The sequence below is a fragment of the Nerophis ophidion genome, linkage group LG18 (assembly GCF_033978795.1).
Source record: "Nerophis ophidion isolate RoL-2023_Sa linkage group LG18, RoL_Noph_v1.0, whole genome shotgun sequence".
Classification (NCBI taxonomy): domain Eukaryota; kingdom Metazoa; phylum Chordata; class Actinopteri; order Syngnathiformes; family Syngnathidae; genus Nerophis; species Nerophis ophidion.
In genome coordinates this window covers 45,152,536-45,172,241 of record NC_084628.1, presented here as the reverse complement: position 1 = coordinate 45,172,241, position 19,706 = coordinate 45,152,536, and the positions used below count along the sequence as shown (strand labels likewise).

General features: G+C 41.8%; 1 pseudogene; it reads right to left on the bottom strand.

Annotated features, from left to right (window-relative positions):
• Positions 1–1,207: 1,207 nt before the first annotated feature.
• LOC133537399 (rho guanine nucleotide exchange factor 26-like) lies at positions 1,208–19,706 on the bottom strand (annotated as a pseudogene).

Below are 19,706 nucleotides of genomic sequence, written 5' to 3'. Positions count from 1 at the left end.
TGGTCATGGCCAGCAATAAAGTGTTATTATTTGGTCACGGCCAGCAATAAAGTGTTATTATTTGGTCATGGCCAGCAATAAAGTGTTATTATTTGGTCATGGCCAGCAATAAAGTGTTATTATTTGGTCATGGCCAGCAATAAAGTGTTATTATTTGGTCATGGCCAGCAATAAAGTGTTATTATTTGGTCATGGCCTGCAATAAAGTGTTATTATTTGGTCATGGCCAGCAATAAAGTGTTATTATTTGGTCACGGCCAGCAATAAAGTGTTATTATTTGGTCATGGCCAGCAATAAAGTGTTATTATTTGGTCATGGCCAGCAATAAAGTGTTATTATTTGGTCCTGGCCAGCAATAAAGTGTTATTATTTGGTCCTGGCCAGCAATAAAGTGTTATTATTTGGTCATGGCCAGCAATAAAGTGTTATTATTTGGTCATGGCCAGCAATAAAGTGTTATTATTTGGTCATGGCCAGCAATAAAGTGTTATTATTTGGTCATGGCCAGCAATAAAGTGTTATTATTTGGTCATGGCCAGCAATAAAGTGTTATTATTTGGTCATGGCCTGCAATAAAGTGTTATTATTTGGTCATGGCCAGCAATAAAGTGTTATTATTTGGTCACGGCCAGCAATAAAGTGTTATTATTTGGTCATGGCCAGCCTGGGCGCTGTTCCCCTCAGCTGCAACGGATTGGCACCTGGCCACACCTGCTGTCCATCAGTCGGCTGCTATTTATACCTGCCTTCCCCTCCAGTCAGGGCTGGAGTATAGTTTGCTGTATGCTGTGGACTGCCTGCTTCTTGAAACTGTGAGTTATTCCCTGGATCCTGACTCCTGTCCCTGTCTGCTGGTTCCTTTTTTCCTTGCTTTTTTTGAACGTCAAAAGCATGTTTTCTTGTACCGAGCCTGCCGTCTCTGCATCCTGGGGTTGGTCACCACCACTTCCTGACAATTTCATGACCCAAGCAAAACACTTTTTTACACTTTTTTACTGAAATAAATACACCTACAACTTATTAAATGAAAATATGGAAAAAATTGCCGGCAGCGGTAAAGTTTAGATCCATGAAGGAAGAAAGGAAGTGAATGAATGTTTATAACTGAATACATTTATATGTGCATAAAAATGTGCTATATTTTGTATCATTTTTATTTAATGAATGAAGTAACATTTATGAGAAAAGACAACATAGAATGTGAGATACAACTTGATCATGCATACATTTGTCATTGGTTTTGGGACCCCAAAAATGTACTGTGGGACCTCATTTTTATGACTTGATGGGGTCCCTGGGACCCCATTTGGAAAGTCTCTAGCCCCAACACTGTATAAGAGAACACTCACATGCACTGCAGAAAGTGAAATCCAAGTAAGATGAAATCTCAAATAAGGCTGATATTTGCTTATTTTCTGTCTGATAACATCATTTTTCTCACTAAGCAGATCTTATGTTAGTGTTTTACTTGTTTTAAGGGTTTTGTTCCTAAATGATGTCAGTAAGATATTCCAGCTTGTTGCTGAGATGTGATGAGCTCTATTGAGTCAAACATGCTCTAAAGTAGATCAAGTGTTCCAAAGCTGTGTCATCAACACTCAAGTAGAAAACTACTTTTTTCAAGAAATAAATTCTTATTTCAAGCATGAGAAAACTATCATGATGGCGAGCGCATATGATGTCAAGATAATGGCACCAGCACGCACTTCATTTAACAATATTTTTGTAACATATTGAGCAAAAAGATCTTGTTTTTTTTAATTAAGAAAAGTTCACTTGTTATTAGTGAGAATGTACTTATTTTAAGCTATTTTTGGGTTCGCTGAAGTTAGCTCATTTGACTTGTTTTGGGAAGTCTTGACAAGCAGAATTTTCTTGTTCTATTTGCAGATCATTGTTCTTACTTCAAATAAAATACCCCTCATTTTTGCATTTTGTTTTGGAACACTGACTTTTTGCAGTGTGCAAGCTACGTTACCTGTTGGTAAATTTTGTTGACCTTTGTCATTATCAAGGCGAAGTAGTGTGTGGCCGTCACATGACCTCATGTCTGCCAAGCAAGATGTCCTTGAAAGGCTCGGCCATGCACCAGGACCACATTACATAAGCTTTATGTTTTTAATACCGCACACAATTAGGTCAGCCAGTGTGTTATTGATACATTTTTAACAGCGTTATCTTTATTGCTCACCTTGTTCTTCCCTGTTCCAGTAGGAGTTGGCGTCCGCGGGCTGTGAGGCTTGGGCGCCCGTGGGCTGGGTGGCTTCACCGGGCAAAGAGCGCTCAGGCCGGCTGGTGGACTTTTATTGTGGCCATCCAATCCTTTCAAGACAGGCTGGGCCTCCAGATCGACTCCGCTGACAACAGCCTTCCTGTAGGACGTACTCCTCAGGCCCCGCCTCAACGCCCCGGGGCTTTCCTTTTCTCCGTCCGTGGCCCCTTCCCGTGGAAAAGTAGGCCCCTGTCTCCACCATGCTGAGGGTTTTTAATGTCCTCTTGGAAGTGTCCGAGCCCAGCAGCCCAGTCAACCCTTGCTGCCCGGATGGAGTGGCCTTGCTCTGCCGGGTGTCTGAGGCCAAGCCCTTGGGAATGAGCTGCTGGGTCCCCATCTTCAGGGCGGCGGGGCTGTGGGTGCTGAGGACCACGGAGGGACAGGGGGAAGAAGAAGAAGAAGAAGTAGGCCTGGCGTCTAGTGAGGGTGAGGACTGTGTGGGAAGGCTGTCAGCCGGCGAGGAAGCAGGAGGTGTCGGGGGGTCGTCGGAGGTTAGAGAGGGGATGCTGGAAGTGGAGCTGGAGGACACGGGCTTGATGGCGGCGAGAAGGACAGCTGGAGGTGGTTGTTGTTGTTGTTCGGAAGCCCTTCAGGTGAGGACAAGTGGAATGCTATCTTGTCTTTAGGCAGGTTGAGACTAAACACCCGAGAAATGAGTGCCTGAGGATCCCCGACACCCTTTTCTGGCCAACCATTGCTGTTGTTTTCTGTGTTACACACTCGTTTGTCCAGCGAGGCCGATCTGCCGCTCTCAAACTTCAATTTAGACAAGGAGAAGCATCCGTTGGAGATGTGCCCGATGCTAATGCTCCGAACCACCCGGGACTTTTTAGAAGGTTTGTGCAAAACATGCTTCAACACGGCAGTGTTTCTGCCCGGACACGGCGCCGTGACCACCAACTTCTCCGCCGGTTGGCTCAACGTGAACGTGCACTCTTCCACAGGGAAGTCCGTGGTGGTGACAGCGTTGGTGTGGTAGCTACTGGGACGTGGCTTACGAAAATCCTGTGGGATTTTGCAGTTGTCCGTGCGGCGTTTCCACAGGGGCATGATGTTATTGTTGGACAGGTCCACCTCGTTGCCGAGATCCATGCTGCCTCGAGGTGTCCTCTTTCCCGATCTGCCTCAAACACTGCTTGTCCTGTGGAGAGCCCAGCTCAGCCCTAAGGGCAAACAAAGAGAAGAATAACCATCACATGAGAGCTCAGCGGCGTCCAAATTCCCATAGATTACTCATTAACAGCCTGGCAACAGCGAGATGATGACAATATGTGCCAAAGGAGCAACAACTGGCAGGAAAATTCTTCCTTTGTGCTTGTTCGGTGAAGTGAAATGTCCTCATTAGCAACCGACTGTTAAAAGTTATAACTGTAGGCCTCTGACACCTTCAAGCACATCATTAGAAAACACTCAATCATCCAATGGGCTGGTACATGCACAAGGCAATCATTAACAACTACATTTGGTTTTTGATAAGAATTTATGCAAAAGTTTGATAGTGTGTGTGTGTATATAAATATATATATATAAATATACATACATGTACACACACAATCAAATTTCAAATACATAAATATATATATATATCACTTATTAGTGATTCCTAGAGCTCAAAAAAAGTCTGCGGGCTGTAGAGCGTTTTCCGTTCGGGCTCCAGTACTCTGGAATGCCCTCCCGGTAACAGTTCGAGATGCTACCTCAGTAGAAGCATTTAAGTCTCATCTTAAAACTCATCTGTATACTGTAGCCTTTAAATAGACCTCCTTTTTAGACCAGTTGATCTGCCGCTTCTTTTCTTTCTCCTATGTCCCCCCCTCCCTTGTGGAGGGGGTCCGGTCCGATGACCATGGATGAAGTACTGACTGTCCAGAGTCGAGACCCAGGATGGACCGCTCGTCGGGACCCAGGATGGACCGCTCGCCTGTATCGGTTGGGGACATCTCTACGCTGCTGATCCACTTGAGATGGTTTCCTGTGGACGGGACTCTCGCTGCTGTCTTGGAGCCACTATGGATTGAACTTTCACAGTATCATGTTAGACCCGCTCGACATCCATTGCTTTCGGTCCCCTAGAGGGGGGGGGGTTGCCCACATCTGAGGTCCTCTCCAAGGTTTCTCATAGTCAGCATTGTCACTGGCGTCCCACTGGATGTGAATTCTCCCTGCCCACTGGGTGTGAGTTTTCCTTGCCCTTTTGTGGGTTCTTCCGAGGATGTTGTAGTCGTAATGATTTGTGCAGTCCTTTAAAACATTTGTGATTTGGGGCTATATAAATAAACATTGATTGATTGATATATGTATATCATGCATACATCATGTTGCATCGCAATTTCCAGTTCTTCTATACAACATAAATACCATGAATTGATGAAGGTGGACCCTGACTTAAACAAGTCTAAAAACTTATTGGGGTGTTACCATTTGGTGGTCAATTGTACGGAATATGTACTGTACTGTGCAATCTACTAATAAAAGTATCAATCAATCAATCAATCAATCAATGTTGGAAAAGGAGCAGGAAGAAGCAGAGTTTATTTAATCCTACCTCTTTTCCTTTACATAGCAGTTACTAACACTTTTATTCACTTCCTGTTCTCAATGTATTCACATTATACTCCATGTGTAATAATGCAAATAGATGAATGAGTGAAGTTATATGTCATATGGTGAGATGAGTAAGATGATGTAGAAAATGAATGGATGGCTGGAATACATTGAGAATGTTTATCATGGTTTTTCTTCTTTCTACTTTGTAAACACTTTAAGTCTGAAGAGTTTCTTGAAGTGGATCATATTAATACATTGTTGGATTTCTTTGCTTTAATCCATTCCATCATTTAATTCCACATACTGATATAGTGAAGGTCTTAAGTGTTGTACGTGCCTACAAATGTTCTCAATTACAGATATTTCTCCTCTTGCATCATAAGTCACCTCTTGTGTTTACACTGTATCTAACAAGATAGATAAACTCCACCTGTAAACCCTTTTCAACAACTATGTCGAATAAACACTTCTTTTCAACAATTATGTCGAATAAACACTTCTTTTCAACAACTATGTCGAATAAACACTTCTTTTGAACAACTATGTCGAATAAACACTTCTTTTCAACAACTATGTCGAATAAACACTTCTTTTGAACAATTATGTCGAATAAAGACTTCTTTTGAACAATTATGTCAAATAAAGACTTCTTTTGAACAATTATGTCAAATAAAGACTTCTTTTGAACAATTATGTCAAATAAAGACTTCTTTTGAACAATTTTGTCAAATAAAGACTTCTTTTGAACAATTATGTCGAATAAAGACTTCTTTCTCAGTGAGTGTCCATGAAAAGAAGGATTGGACTGACTTGATGAAGGTGGACCCCAACTTAAACAAGTTGAACAACTTATTGGGGTGTTACCATTTACTGTACAATCTACTAATAATATGTACTGTACTGTGCAATCTACTAATAATATGTACTGTACTGTGACATCTACTAATAATATGTACTGTACTGTGACATCTACTAATAATATGTACTGTACTGTGCAATCTACTAATAATATGTACTGTACTGTGACATCTACTAATAATATGTACTGTACAATCTACTAATAATATGTACTGTACTGTGACATCTACTAATAATATGTACTGTACTGTGACATCTACTAATAATATGTACTGTACAATCTACTAATAATATGTACTGTACTGTGACATCTACTAATAATATGTACTGTACTGTGACATCTACTAATAATATGTACTGTACTGTGACATCTACTAATAATATGTACTGTACTGTGACATCTACTAATAATATGTACTGTACTGTGACATCTACTAATAATATGTACTGTACTGTGACATCTACTAATAATATGTACTGTACAATCTACTAATAATATGTACTGTACTGTGACATCTACTAATAATATGTACTGTACTGTGCAATCTACTAATAATATGTACTGTACTGTGCAATCTACTAATAATATGTACTGTACTGTGACATCTACTAATAATATGTACTGTACTGTGACATCTACTAATAATATGTACTGTACTGTGACATCTACTAATAATATGTACTGTACTGTGACATCTACTAATAATATGTACTGTACAATCTACTAATAATATGTACTGTACTGTGACATCTACTAATAATATGTACTGTACTGTGACATCTACTAATAATATGTACTGTACAATCTACTAATAATATGTACTGTACTGTGACATCTACTAATAATATGTACTGTACAATCTACTAATAATATGTACTGTACTGTGACATCTACTAATAATATGTACTGTACTGTGACATCTACTAATAATATGTACTGTACTGTGCAATCTACTAATAATATGTACTGTACTGTGACATCTACTAATAATATGTACTGTACAATCTACTAATAATATGTACTGTACTGTGACATCTACTAATAATATGTACTGTACAATCTACTAATAATATGTACTGTACTGTGACATCTACTAATAATATGTACTGTACTGTGACATCTACTAATAATATGTACTGTACTGTGACATCTACTAATAATATGTACTGTACTGTGACATCTACTAATAATATGTACTGTGACATCTACTAATAATATGTACTGTACTGTGACATCTACTAATAATATGTACTGTACTGTGACATCTACTAATAATATGTACTGTACAAACTACTAATAATATGTACTGTACTGTGCAATCTACTAATAATATGTACTATCTACTAATGAAAGTATCAATCAATCCATCAAACAGCATTTAGTGGTCAGCTGTATGGAATATGTACTGTACTATCTACTAATACAAGTTTCAATCAATGAAAGGTGTGCAAAGTCGCATATTCACCTGCCGTACAAGTTGTCAGTCAGTCATCGTCTTCCTTCTTCAAATGCAACATTTCAATCAATCAATCAATCAATCAATGTTTACTTATATAGCCCTAAATCACTAGTGTCTCAGAGGGCTGCACAAACCACCACGACATCCTCGGTAGGCCCACATAAGGGCAAGGAAAACTCACACCCAGTGGGACGTCGGTGACAATGATGACTATGAGAACCTTGGAGAGGAGGAAAGCAATGGATGTCGAGCGGGTCTAACATGATACTGTGAAAGTTCAATCCATAATGGATCCAACACAGTCGCGAGAGTCCAGTCCAAAGCGGATCCAACACAGCAGCGAGAGTCCCGTTCACAGCGGAGCCAGCAGGAAACCATCCCAAGCGGAGGCGGATCAGCAGCGCAGAGATGTCCCCAGCCGATACACAGGCAAGCAGTACATGGCCACCGGATCGGACCGGACTCCCTCCACAAAGGAGAGTGGGACACAGAAGAAAAAGAAAAGAAACGGCAGATCAACTGGTCTAAAAAGGGAGTCTATTTAAAGGCTAGAGTATACAAATGAGTTTTAAGGTGAGACTTAAATGCTTCTACTGAGGTGGCATCTCGAACTGTACTGGAGCCCGAACGGAAAACGCTCTATAGCCCGCAGACTTTTTTTGGGCTTTGGGAATCACTAACAAGCCGGAGTCCTTTGAAGGCAGATTTCTTGCCGGGACATATGGTACAATACAATCGGCAAGATAGGATGGAGCTAGACCGTGTAGTATTTTATACGTAAGTAGTAAAACCTTAAAGTCACATCTTAAGTGCACAGGAAGCCAGTGCAGGTGAGCCAGTATAGGTATATATGTATGTATATATGTATATAAAGGTATATACAGTATAGGTATATATGTATGTATATATGTATATAAAGGTATATACAGTACAGGCGTAATGTGATCAAACTTTCTTGTTCTTGTCAAAAGTCTAGCAGCCGCATTTTGTACCAACTGTAATCTTTTAATGCTAGACATGCGGAGACCCGAAAATAATACGTTATTTGAATAAGATCCAGAGTTGGAGCAGCAGACTTGCAGTGAAAGCTGCTTGGACCAAGTGAAGTTTGGAAGAAGTCTCCGGACAAACAAAGTAGTTTTCTTCTTCTTGCAGAGTGTGGCCGCCAGCTCGGGGGGCGGGGCCACGACCACTAAGGACACGCCCACCTCTCGTCTCTTCCGGTACTCATGCGTCGCGGAACCCCAAGTGGGCACTAAAACATTAATCACACCCTGAATCAGTACAAACATTCACATTTTCCTTTTTTTTTTTTCATCACATGAGACCTTTTTTCTTCAAAACGAAACTGGAATGAAATTAAAAAAGTATGTCGAGCCGCCCAAATGGAAAAAGTTATGTGTTGCCGCCCCCGTGTGTCGCAGTCACGCAATTGCAAGTCATGGAACCCAATACACTTTTTACAATTGCTTACACATGAAATTAAAGTAAATCACTGCTCAGATTTGACTAATATTAATATTAATAATTCATACCGGCATAAACTCTGCTTCAGTTTTTCTGAAATATTACACACACCTTCCCATCTTGCACATACGTTTATGCATATATATATAATATATATATATATATATATATATACACACACACATATATATATATATATATATAATATATACACACACACATATACATACATATACATATATATATAAAATCATCGCATCTGGGCTCGTCAAAGGTATTCTACCAGTGGTTCTCAAGCTTTTTTCAGTGATGTACCCCCTGTCAACATGTTTTTAATTCAAGTACCCCCTAATCAGAACAAAGCATTTTTGGTTGAAAAAAAGAGATAAAGAAGTAAAATACAGCACTATGTCATCAGTTTCTGATGGAATAATTATTGCTCATTTGTAGTGGTCTTTCTTCAACTATTTGGGAAAAAGATATAAATATAAGTCAAAACTTGTTGAAAAATAAACAAGTGATTCAATTATGAATAAAAATGCCTCCACATAGAAGTAATCATCAATTTAAAGTGCCCTCTTTGGGGATTGTAATAGAGATCCATCTGGATTCATCAACTTCCTTCTAAAAGAAATCTTTAACATCAATATTTATGGAACATGTCCACAAAAATCTAGCTGTCAACACTGAATATTGCATTGTTGTGTTTCTTTTCACGTTTTATGAACTTACATTCATATTTTGTTGAAGTATTATTCAATAAATATATTTATAAAGTATTTTTGAATTGTTGCTATTTTTAGAATATTTTAAATCTCACGTACCCCTTGGCATACCTTCAAGTACCCCCAGGGTAACCCCCAATTGAGAACCACTGTTCTAGAGCACATGTGTCAAAGTCAAGGCCCGGGGGCCAGATCTGGCCCGTGAGACCATTTTATCCGGCCCGCGACCAGCTGGAAATGATGTGTCAAAAAAGTACTTTATATTTTCTCACTAAATGTAATGGAATTTTTTTTCATTTTGACAGAAAAAAAGATATGTACTGATTTTGCCTTTTAAACTTTAATACTATCTAATATTGCGACAAATATTACAGTATACTATCATATTTTCCAAACATGTTTTTGTCTAAATGAAAATACTTAACAGCAAACTACACATAAAATTAATAAAAATGACAATTTATTTTATGAGGTTATTTACAGCATAATACTGTAAATTGATAAAAACTAAAAAAAAATTGTGTTAAAATTCTGTTGACTGAGCTGCCAATTTTTGACAGTAAAATCTCAGGTTGTTGTTTCTAACTGTGTATTACTGTAGATGGAAAGATGCTATATTTGTTTTTACGGTAGAAAAAACTGGCAGCTAAATTGCCAGAATAAAAAAAAAACAGTTCTACAGTTTTTCCGTTAACAATATCATGTTGTAAAAACCAATGTCAATTTAACAGAAAAAAAAATCCATAACTCCTCCACACCCCCCAAAAAAGTGGTACTGTTTTTCCATTTACCGTAAAATGTAAAAAATACAACAAAAAAAACAATACTTTACAGTAAAATTTTCACTGTAAAATGGACATTCTACTTAAAACAATTGATATAATTTCTAATGTAATCCAGAGGCAAATTGATACTTTATTCTCTGTTCCAAGAGGCGGCCATAAATAACTGCCATGTGGCCCTCAGTGCAAACCACGCTCTAGTCTCGATTATACATCATGCCTCTCCTCAGCATCATAGGAGGATTTAGCCATCAATCTAGAAAATGTTCACCCGTGACATTCAAAGTATAGCCGGAGATGGTGACAACCAGAGACAGTGTCTGCAGGGATACTTCATTGTTAACCCTTTGTTAACCATTATCTTTTGAATTGTTTTTAAATGTGCTCATGTGGAGTTCAGGGGTCTTAAATGTCCTAAAATCCTCATTTCTTTGGAGAAAAACAAGCATCAAAAGGCATTGCATATTATGAATGTGTTTACATACAACATGTGATAAGTGTAATGTGTAGTGCAGGTGTTGACATATTACATGTGTTTACATACAACATGTGATAAGTGTAATGTGTAGTGCAGGTGTTGACATATTACATGTGTTTACATACAACATGTGTAATGTGTAGTGCAGGTGTTGACATATTACATGTGTTTACATACAACATGTGATAAGTGTAGTGCAGGTGCAGACATATTACATGTGTTTACATACAACATGTGATAAGTGTAATGTGTAGTGCAGGTGTTGACATATTACATGTGTTTACATACAACATGTGTAATGTGTAGTGCAGGTGTTGACATATTACATGTGTTTACATACAACATGTGATAAGTGTAGTGCAGGTGCAGACATATTACATGTGTTTACATACAACATGTGATAAGTGTAATGTGTAGTGCAGGTGTTGACATATTACATGTGTTTACATACAACATGTGATAAGTGTAGTGCAGGTGCAGACATATTACATGTGTTTACATACAACATGTGATAAGTGTAGTGCAGGTGTTGACATATTACATGTGTTTACATACAACATGTGATAAGTGTAGTGCAGGTGCAGACATATTACATGTGTTTACATACAACATGTGATAAGTGTAATGTGTAGTGCAGGTGTTGACATATTACATGTGTTTACATACAACATGTGTAATGTGTAGTGCAGGTGTTGACATATTACATGTGTTTACATACAACATGTGATAAGTGTAGTGCAGGTGCAGACATATTACATGTGTTTACATACAACATGTGATAAGTGTAATGTGTAGTGCAGGTGTTGACATATTACATGTGTTTACATACAACATGTGATAAGTGTAGTGCAGGTGTTGACATATTACATGTGTTTACATACAACATGTGATAAGTGTAGTGCAGGTGCAGACATATTACATGTGTTTACATACAACATGTGATAAGTGTAATGTGTAGTGCAGGTGTTGACATATTACATGTGTTTACATACAACATGTGATAAGTGTAGTGCAGGTGCAGACATATTACATGTGTTTACATACAACATGTGATAAGTGTAGTGCAGGTGCAGACATATTACATGTGTTTACATACAACATGTGATAAGTGTAGTGCAGGTGCAGACATATTACATGTGTTTACATACAACATGTGATAAGTGTAATGTGTAGTGCAGGTGTTGACATATTACATGTGTTTACATACAACATGTGTAATGTGTAGTGCAGGTGTTGACATATTACATGTGTTTACATACAACATGTGATAAGTGTAGTGCAGGTGCAGACATATTACATGTGTTTACATACAACATGTGATAAGTGTAATGTGTAGTGCAGGTGTTGACATATTACATGTGTTTACATACAACATGTGATAAGTGTAGTGCAGGTGCAGACATATTACATGTGTTTACATACAACATGTGTAATGTGTAGTGCAGGTGTTGACATATTACATGTGTTTACATACAACATGTGTAATGTGTAGTGCAGGTGTTGACATATTACATGTGTTTACATACAACATGTGATAAGTGTAGTGCAGGTGCAGACATATTACATGTGTTTACATACAACATGTGATAAGTGTAATGTGTAGTGCAGGTGTTGACATATTACATGTGTTTACATACAACATGTGTAATGTGTAGTGCAGGTGTTGACATATTACATGTGTTTACATACAACATGTGATAAGTGTAGTGCAGGTGCAGACATATTACATGTGTTTACATACAACATGTGATAAGTGTAATGTGTAGTGCAGGTGTTGACATATTACATGTGTTTACATACAACATGTGATAAGTGTAGTGCAGGTGCAGACATATTACATGTGTTTACATACAACATGTGTAATGTGTAGTGCAGGTGTTGACATATTACATGTGTTTACATACAACATGTGTAATGTGTAGTGCAGGTGTTGACATATTACATGTGTTTACATACAACATGTGATAAGTGTAGTGCAGGTGCAGACATATTACATGTGTTTACATACAACATGTGATAAGTGTAATGTGTAGTGCAGGTGTTGACATATTACATGTGTTTACATACAACATGTGATAAGTGTAGTGCAGGTGCAGACATATTACATGTGTTTACATACAACATGTGTAATGTGTAGTGCAGGTGTTGACATATTACATGTGTTTACATACAACATGTGTAATGTGTAGTGCAGGTGTTGACATATTACATGTGTTTACATACAACATGTGATAAGTGTAGTGCAGGTGCAGACATATTACATGTGTTTACATACAACATGTGATAAGTGTAATGTGTAGTGCAGGTGTTGACATATTACATGTGTTTACATACAACATGTGTAATGTGTAGTGCAGGTGTTGACATATTACATGTGTTTACATACAACATGTGATAAGTGTAGTGCAGGTGCAGACATATTACATGTGTTTACATACAACATGTGATAAGTGTAATGTGTAGTGCAGGTGTTGACATATTACATGTGTTTACATACAACATGTGTAATGTGTAGTGCAGGTGTTGACATATTACATGTGTTTACATACAACATGTGATAAGTGTAGTGCAGGTGCAGACATATTACATGTGTTTACATACAACATGTGATAAGTGTAATGTGTAGTGCAGGTGTTGACATATTACATGTGTTTACATACAACATGTGATAAGTGTAGTGCAGGTGCAGACATATTACATGTGTTTACATACAACATGTGATAAGTGTAATGTGTAGTGCAGGTGTTGACATATTACATGTGTTTACATACAACATGTGTAATGTGTAGTGCAGGTGTTGACATATTACATGTGTTTACATACAACATGTGATAAGTGTAGTGCAGGTGCTGTTGCGATCTGTGACTCAGATCTTCACATGTTTATTTTTCCATCTTTGTTTCATTCTCTTCTGACCCACTTACTTCCTGTTTAGTCCGTTACCATGGTTACACATTGATTTCACCTGCTCCTCGTTTTCTACACACCTGGTTCTCCTTGATTTCTCCCTATATAAGCTTTCCTCTTTTCTTTGTTCAGGCTCGGATCCTAATTTGCCCACGCGCAACAGTGACGACTCTCGACCTTCATCTTTGTATGTATATTCTCGCTAGCTTTTACGCTAAGCCATTTGTTTATTCCAGCTCACATGCTGAGGAACTGTTTTTCTGTTTTTGGTTTGCTTTCTCTTTACAGCAGTGTTTTTGTTCCTAGCCTTTTATTATTTAATAAATCCATTTATAACTTACCTTGTTGTGTTCATCGCTTCGACGCATCCCCGGAAGAACCAATCCGGCATTACAATGCCACACAAGCGTCACAGTAGGATCCGAGCAAAGAATGGTTCCTTCGCGTCTGGCAACCACGAGGACGCCTTCGATGAAGGTACATGGATTGTGTTTCGGGCGATGGAGGCAGAGACTCTCCGATGCAACCCGGATGAAAGTATCATGTGGGGTCCGGATGGAACCCTGATCCCCATCGATGTTTCCCGGTCCGGTGAGTTTCCCTCCCGCAGCGCTCGCGCTCGTCCGCGTAGGCGGAAGCCGCGAACGATGGCTTCGTCCCGTGACAGTGACTTTCCCACTCCATGCCTCCCTCCTCATAAACACAGCAACCTACAGTCCGCATACAAAACCCCTACACCATTGTTTGGGGACCCAATAACACACTTTGCTAACAGTTTTACCGACTGGGCAAATTCTCAACTTGTGTCCCGCGCAGATGACGTCATTTCGTCGACGCCTCCCGGTAACGCAAACCCGTCCTCCGTTGATGACATCATCAATGAGGAATTTTTTTTGGAAGATTCTCTTTCTCATCCATTTTCAAATACCAATAACATTTATGATAAAATACGTAATTATCAGGATATTTTTTCTCATTATTCTAGTCAACCTCAGTCACCTAGTTTTTCTTCAACTCCACCTGTAAAACCTCATTCCCAGCCCAAGTCCAAGGTTTTTTCTCCCTTTTCAAAGGGACACTCTGGACAATATAGAGGGGAGGAGTCTGCCCGCCTCCAAACCTCCCACCACCCTCCCTTATGGTCAGTCCCTGACCACAGGGAACGGGTCTGGGATTCCCGTCTGGAGGGGGGGGCTATGGCCTATAGCTGTGTTGCGGAGGTAGCGCAGACGCTACCATTTCTTAAAACTGTCAAACCGCAACCTCCTATGAGGCCACCCTTACCTGTTTTTCGGCCCGTTAAACCGCTAGCTCCTCCTAGGCCGCCGCCACCTGTATTCCGCTTAGCTCTTCCTCGTAGACCTCCTCCACCTGTGTTTCCCCCGGCCAAGTCTCAACGGCCTTGTAGACCTCCTCCACCTGTTTTTCCCCCGGCCAAGTCTCAACGGCCTTGTAGACCTCCTCCACCGGTGTTCAGACTCGCGAGGTCATTACCTCAAGCACATCCTCCACCACCGGTGTTCTGCATTTCTCCCAGTCTGGTTCTCACACCAGCTCCCAGTCTGGTTCTCACACCAGCTCCCAGTCTGGTTCTCACACCAGCTCCCAGTCTGGTTCTCACACCAGCTCCCAGTCTGGTTCTCACACCAGCTCCCAGTCTGGTTCTCACACCAGCTCCCAGTCTGGTTCTCACACCAGCACAAACTCCTAGCCTGGTTCTCAAGCCAGCACTAGACTCCCACCTGGTTCTCACACCAGCCTCCGACCCAGAACTGGTTCTCATACCAGTTACAGACTTTAGCCTGGAGCCCACTCCAGTACCAGCTCCACGCCGCCAAGCGCCGGTACCAGCTCCACGCCGCCAAGCGCCGGTACCAGCTCCGCGCCGCCAAGCACCGCCGACGACGGGGCTGGAGCCCACACCAGCGTCGACGACGGGGCTGGAGCCCACACCAGCGTCGACGACGGGGCTGGAACCTTCACCTGTGTCGACAGGGCTGGAGCCCACTCCAGTGCCAGCTCCTCGACAAGCGCCGGTACCAGTTCCACGCCGCCAAGCACTGCCGACGAAGAAGCTGGAGCCCACACCGGCGCCGACGATGAGGCTGGAGCTCACACCAGTCACGACTCCTGCGGCTCCCAGGCCGCCTCCGACGACTCCTGCGGCTCCCAGGCCGCCCCCGACGACTCCTGCGGCTCCCAGGCCGCCCCCGACGACTCCTGCGGCTCCCAGGCCGCCCCCGACGACTCCTGCGGCTCCCAGGCCGCCCCCGACGACTCCTGCGGCTCCCAGGCCGCCTCCGACGACTCCTGCGGCTCCCAGGCCGCCTCCGACGACTCCTGCGGCTCCCAGGCCGCCTCCGACGACTCCTGCGGCTCCCAGGCCGCCTCCGACGACTCCTGCGGCTCCCAGGCCGCCTCCGACGACTCCTGCGGCTCCCAGGCCGCCTCCGACGACTCCTGCGGCTCCCAGGCCGCCTCCGACGACTCCTGCGGCTCCCAGGCCGCCTCCGACGACTCCTGCGGCTCCCAGGCCGCCTCCGACGACTCCTGCGGCTCCCAGGCCGCCTCCGACGCCTTCTTTGGCTGCAGTCCCCGCACCCTCGTCTGCTGCTTCCAAGCCTGCTGGGATTTCGGTGCTGAGGCGTCGTCCGCCACGTCGACCACGGGAGTGGCCTCTGCGAGGTCATCCTCCTCGCCAGACACTCCCTCCTCCATGTCGGCCACGGATGTGGCCGTGCCCGGGTCGTCCGCCTCGCCGGGCACCTCATCCTGCGAGGCGGCCACTAATGTGGCCTTTTCGAGGTCGCCCGCCAAAACTTTTTCGGCAGCGGCGTTCCATCCGCCGCCGCCACTTGACTTGTCCTCGGTGGATTCGGGGACACACGACTTGGCGACCCTCCACCGTGGCCTCCCTCCGCCCTCCCTTCGTTTGTGGACTCTGTTTTTGGGGAGGGGGTTCAAGTTGTTTCCTATTTGTTTTTGTTTTCTTTGAGACATCTGGAATCTGTCTTTTTGGGGGGGGGAATACTGTTGCGATCTGTGACTCAGATCTTCACATGTTTATTTTTCCATCTTTGTTTCATTCTCTTCTGACCCACTTACTTCCTGTTTAGTCCGTTACCATGGTTACACATTGATTTCACCTGCTCCTCGTTTTCTACACACCTGGTTCTCCTTGATTTCTCCCTATATAAGCTTTCCTCTTTTCTTTGTTCAGGCTCGGATCCTAATTTGCCCACGCGCAACAGTGACGACTCTCGACCTTCATCTTTGTATGTATATTCTCGCTAGCTTTTACGCTAAGCCATTTGTTTATTCCAGCTCACATGCTGAGGAACTGTTTTTCTGTTTTTGGTTTGCTTTCTCTTTACAGCAGTGTTTTTGTTCCTAGCCTTTTATTATTTAATAAATCCATTTATAACTTACCTTGTTGTGTTCATCGCTTCGACGCATCCCCGGAAGAACCAATCCGGCATTACAATGCCACACAAGCGTCACAGGTGCAGACATATTACATGTGTTTACATACAACATGTGATAAGTGTAATGTGTAGTGCAGGTGTTGACATATTACATGTGTTTACATACAACATGTGTAATGTGTAGTGCAGGTGTTGACATATTACATGTGTTTACATACAACATGTGATAAGTGTAGTGCAGGTGCAGACATATTACATGTGTTTACATACAACATGTGATAAGTGTAATGTGTAGTGCAGGTGTTGACATATTACATGTGTTTACATACAACATGTGATAAGTGTAGTGCAGGTGCAGACATATTACATGTGTTTACATACAACATGTGATAAGTGTAATGTGTAGTGCAGGTGTTGACATATTACATGTGTTTACATACAACATGTGATAAGTGTAGTGCAGGTGCAGACATATTACATGTGTTTACATACAACATGTGTAATGTGTAGTGCAGGTGTTGACATATTACATGTGTTTACATACAACATGTGATAAGTGTAGTGCAGGTGCAGACATGTTGCAACCTTGTAGTCTTTCAGAAATGAAGTCCAGTCCACTTTGAGTTCATCATGAAAAGTCAACTAAAGGCAGGCTTCACTTCACGCTTTAAGACACGATAAGAGTGTTCTCCTGTTCGCATTCCACACACGGGAAATATGCTTTATGCATACAGGAAGTAGTCTTTGGCGCAGATTACTGAATTGGCCTCTGTGCTTTTGTCTGCAGGCTGCTTAGCCTGTTTGGCTTTAACCTGCAGTGTTGCGTGCACACCTGGCTCTTACTGCACGTTTAGAAAAGTCCAGGTGAGACACAAACACATGGAATCCACCAAGACATCATGAATAGTCATGTGCAGGTGCACTCTTTAAGTCCAGGTGAGACACAAACACATGGAATCCACCAAGACATCATGAATAGTCATGTGCAGGTGCACACTTTAAGTCCAGGTGAGACACAAACACATGGAATCCACCAAGACATCATGAATAGTCATGTGCAGGTGCACACTTTAAGACTTCCCTGTACCTTTGGAAGAGCGGCTATTCCTGTGAGTGGCCGTTTGGGAAATTATTCAGAGTTATTTCTTACATACACTACTAAAATGCTCTCACATAACTACTGAAATGTTTTTCTCTCTTACACACTACTGAAACAATCATACACACATACACACACGACTGAAATGCTCTCACATAAACTGAAATGTTTTTCTCTCACACACACTACCAAACAAACACTTTCATACACACTACTGGAATGCTCTCCCATAAACAACTAAATGTTTTTCTCACACACACACTACTGAAACACTCTCATACACACTACTGAAAAACTCTCATATATATACCACTGAAACACTCTTATACACGCTACTAAAATGCTCTCACATATAATGCTCTCGCGCACACACACAGACACACGAGATGCTCTCACATAAACAAAATTGTTTTTTTCTCACACACACTACTGAAACACTCATACGCACTACTGAAAAGCTCTCATATAAACTGAAATGTTTTTCTCTTACACACGCACGAACAATACTGAAGAACTCTTATACACACACTATTGAAATGACGACTGAAATGTTTTTCTGACACAAACTACTGAAAGACTCGTATACACACACACAACTAAAATGCTCTCACGTAAACAACTGAAATTTTTTTCTCTCACACACACACTACTGAAACACTCTCATACAGACTACTGAAATGCTCTCACACACATTACTGAAACACTTTTATACACACACTACTGAAATGCTCACAAACAACTGAAGTTTTTTTCTCTCACACACACTATTGAAACTCTTGTATGGGAGAGAAATGTTTTTTTCTCACACACACACACACACAACTGCAACACTCTCATACACATTACTGAAACACTCTTATACACACTACTAAAATGCTCTCACATAAACAACTTGCATACCCCTCTTTGTGTGTCATTAGTCACCATCTTTGTGCGTCATTAGTCACCATCTTTGTGTGTCATTAGTCACCATCTTTGTGTGTCATTAGTCACCATGTTGAACACCTCAGCCCGTACAAACACATAGGAAGGTTAGCTTTCTCCATCTGGTGGCATTTAACAAAGCCCCCTCCACACGCTGACCTTTCCTGATTGTACTTCTCTAATGCTTTGACTGCTTGCCACTGGAGCTGGCTGCCGTGTGCCGGGTGTCCTCGCCGCCCACACGTCTCCTTGTCTAGCCTTCCTCTGAACCACACGGAGGAGGAGGAGACCACACAACAGGCTCATTACGTATGCATGAGCCATATGTTGAAAAAGAAAGGCACATATTAGCGCTGGTGGGAGTGGCTTCACATCAGTAAGACAGCGTGTAAAGTGTATATGGAACCCACAAAGGGTGTGTATAGGTCGCACATTCTTGTTGGCACCTGAGCTTATCACCATGGTTACAGACCTCTTGCTACTACTGAATATCTGACCTGTGATTGACTTCCCCTGTTGGTCCTCTGTGCTGCTGTGCCCGTGCAGGACGATGATGTCATCACCTGTGCAGGAGATGTGGGGTGCAGGACGATGATGTCATCACCTGTGCAGGAGATGTGGGGTGCAGGACGATGATGTCATCACCTGTGCAGGAGATGTGGGGTGCAGGACGATGATGTCATCACCTGTGCAGGAGATGTGGGGTGCAGGACGATGATGTCATCACCTGTGCAGGAGATGTGGGGTGCAGGACGATGATG